The 3747-nt window shown below is 36.8% G+C and overlaps 1 non-coding gene across 1 annotated transcript; it reads right to left on the bottom strand.

Annotated features, from left to right (window-relative positions):
• Positions 1 to 3065: 3065 nt before the first annotated feature.
• On the bottom strand, positions 3066 to 3172 carry LOC116110847. Its single transcript, XR_004124973.1, has one exon. It is a non-coding gene; the product is annotated as a small nucleolar RNA R71 (small nucleolar RNA).
• Positions 3173 to 3747: the final 575 nt, after the last annotated feature.

Below are 3747 nucleotides of genomic sequence, written 5' to 3'. Positions count from 1 at the left end.
ACTATCTTGTACTTATATACATATATGTTTTTACTTATACCATATTTAGTGTTTTCATATTATATTTCCCAAAGTATACTAGATAGAGAGAGTTGTTACACAATGCAATCTGACTTTGAATTCATTTCAAACTTTACTTTTGTTTCATAACATGTAGGCATACGCCGAATTGGGGCCAGACCACTATATATCGCTTGTGTAGTGTTTACATCTCTCTTTACTTTGTGCCATTTACTTTATACTATTTATACTTGCTCATAATTGTTAACACTTACATACTGCACTAGAAGAGACCCTAAGTCACGACTTAACTAAAATTTCTACATATAGTTGAAAAGTGATCTTAGGTGCTTTAAAGGCCGTTTCAATCCTTTAAAGCACATATTGAACTTGATTAGAGTTTGGATACACTTGTTCATGTTTGACATTATTGGTTAAAGTCATTGATTTTTTATCCGGATTTTCGCTTTAAAATCGTGTTTAATAATTCTAGCAAGAATAGCCAACATACTAATTAATGATACTACTTGCAAATAATACAATAAGTTTTGGAGATCCCATATCAACTAGGCACGCTCAAGCAAATGGGTTTATAAGAGTGGGCAATCCTCCCACTCAATAAAGCCTTTTCGGTGAGAAGTTAGACCCAACTCCAACAAGTGGTATCAGAGCCAGCCCCATTTGAGCTGAGTGATTGACCAGTGGTAGGTTGCCAAACTACCTCCATTCATAAGCAAGTGCACCATATGGGCTTGACCGTGAGGGGGACTATTGGAGATCCCATATTGACTAGGCACGCTCAAGCCAATAGGTTTATAAGAGTGGGCAATTGTAAACCCCGTGTTATTATTTTGATGGCCTAAGGTATGAAATTTACCTTTTCTTGTAATTTTCTTTTTTTTTTTCAATGGAAGGGTAAGTTGGTCAATTTTCATGCATTTCGAGATGTGGCCATTATAAAGTGTAAGGGGTGATGTCATTGAAGAGAAATGAGGGTAGAATGGTCATAAAGTTGATTGATAAGGTTAAATGGCATAAACAGTAAACAAACATGTAATGGTCTTTTCATACAAATTCATATGAATTAAGCATCCATAAAAGCGCACCAAGGGTAAATTAGTCATTTACCTAATGGTATTGATTAATTACCAAGTGTTTAAAAGAAGTCAAATGGCAATAAATGAGTGCTAATCATTATGTTATGGTAGAAATGACCAAAACACCCTTATATGAAAAATTTATGCCAAATGACCCTTATATCTAACTTTTATTGACCAATCATAATAGAGTAGGAATGAAATAAATATCTACAAGGTTTTAAGAGAGAGTAGTCAGCCTTGTACACCCCAAGTGCATCATCTTCTTCTTCCTCTCTCAAATCCACCATAAAAGCCACTAATCCAAGCATTTTCTTCTCAAATTTTCATAGGATTTCAAGTTGAATTTCGAGGGAGGTCTCCATCCATACTTTAAGAACTTCAATTTCAGGGTTTAAGGTGAGTTTCAAAACCCTAGTTGTTCTGATTTTTAGTTAAAAGAGAAATTCATAAGTGGTTATGTGTGTAAGGTAGAAAGGGTGAACCTTTGGAGCTAAGGAGGAGTGTCTTTGTGCTTTGAATACTAGGTAAGGAAAAAAACCTCCCTTATGACTACAATTGACAACACCTAGGGTTGATGAAACTTACATTTATTTATGTAATTTGAGTGTGATGCTATGTTTTGGTTATGGATTGTGTAGGTGTGTTGATTGGTGTATGGGTGCATATGGAGGATGATTATATCAATTAAGAGATTTGTAGTTGGACGATGTTTTGGCACTTTTTGGTTCTGTAAAAAGGGAGGTTTTTATGTCTTTTATACTTAGAATGATATGGAAAATACTATGAATGTGCAAATGAAGGTGACATGGTTAAAAATGAATAGAATTCGGATTTGGCTTTTTAAGACTTATACTATACGTGCTTCACTCAATCAGTCAAAACTGAAGTTATAAAAGTCTGATTGAGCTGATTCTTGAAGTATTAAAAATTTAAGAAATATATCTAAAACTTTTGTGTTTTAGTCAAAAATTAATTTGAATTGGAAGATGAGGAAAAAATTAATTGAATAGTGATGAACTGTATGGCATCTGATAATCCGTGGATTATACAGTTTTCATTAGACTTTTTATTCAGATTTCAGGTACTTTCTGGTGCATTTTGACCTGAATTGTTGTTTAATTCTTTACATTTCTTGTTTCAGGTTAGAATGGACATTTTTGAGCAAATGAGGACAAAATTGGTTATTTATGACTAAAAAGTTAGCGGATCTCAGAAGTTAAGTAAGTTCTGAAGCAGGATAAAGCACGATGAGGCTTGTTCCAAAGGGAGAGCACCGAGAATTGAAGAATCAAGCGAAGATGCAAGCAGAGTGGCAGTTCTGTAATTTTAGAACTTTTCAAGAAGCTTCGCCACGGTGAAGACTTGTCCTTCAATTCTGTTTATGCGAAGACTTGTTTTTAATTTTCAGTTGGTTTGGGATCTCACTTTCCTTCAATTCTGTTTTTGCAGTTTATGCGAAGAACGAGACGTCAACCAGTGGTTCCTGTTGATCTTGAGATTGAGAGAACCGTTAGACGACGTAACAGAGAGAAAAGAGAAAGAGAGGATTTAGTTGTAGAAGCAGAAGAAATAGTTGTTGAAATGGCTGAACCAGAAAACAGGACACTGAGGGACTTTCCAGTTTCCACAGTGAATGGTAGTGGGTCGAGTATTACTAGACCTTCTGTGCAAGCAAACAACTTCGAGATCAAGCCGGCAATCATCCAAATGATCCAGCAGTCGGTTAGATTTAATGGTGATTTGAAGGAAGATCCGAATCAGCACATTTCAAATTTCTTGGAAATTTGTGACACCTTCAAGTCAAACGGAGTTTCGGATGACGCTATTAGGCTGCGGTTATTCCCATTCTCATTGGGAGATAAGGCCAAGGGGTGGTTAATGGCATTGCCACCGGGAACTATAACAACTTGGAATGATCTAGCATAGAAATTCCTTACCAAGTTCTTTCCTCCAGCTAAATCAGCAAAATTGAGAAATGATATCACATCATTTCTACAAGATGATTTCGAGTCATTGTACGAGGCTTGGGAGAGATACAAGGAGTTGATGAGGAAATGTCCACACCATGGGTTGCCAGTTTGGCTTCAAGTCCAAACTTTCTACAATGGATTGATGGGTAATGTGCAAACCATGGTGGATGCAGCTTCAGGAGGGGCTTTGCAGAATAAGACACCAGAAGAGGCCTATGAGTTGCTTGAGGTTTTGGCAAGCAATAACTATCAAAGACCAAATGAGAGAGCAACAACAAGGAAATCTTCGGGTCTTCATGAAGTTGATGCCTTCACAGCCATCTCAGCCCAACTCACTACATTTCAAAAATAGTTGGGAACTATGCAGGTAAACTCTATTCAAGCACCTTAACTAATATGTGATTTTTGTGCAGGAAACCATGTGAGCAGCAAGTGTCAAGTTGGGAACACATTTGTTTCGTCATCTTCATCAACGAAGCAAGTGAATTACTTGGCAGGAAATCAGAGACAACCAAACAATCCATACTGCAACACATACAACTCAGGGTGGAGAATTCATCCAAATCTGGCTTAGGGAAATCAGAACTAGCAAAATAACTAATGGAACCAGAGGAAAGTTCCAAATAACCAACCAGGGGTGACTAATCAACCGGAGATCAAAGAGTGATAAAGTTGGA

The sequence above is a fragment of the Pistacia vera genome, unplaced genomic scaffold (genome assembly GCF_008641045.1).
Source record: "Pistacia vera cultivar Batoury unplaced genomic scaffold, PisVer_v2 Contig615, whole genome shotgun sequence".
In the NCBI taxonomy this organism is placed as follows: domain Eukaryota; kingdom Viridiplantae; phylum Streptophyta; class Magnoliopsida; order Sapindales; family Anacardiaceae; genus Pistacia; species Pistacia vera.
The sequence above is the reverse complement of the archived record's forward strand: the minus strand, read 5'-3'. Positions and strand labels throughout refer to the sequence as shown.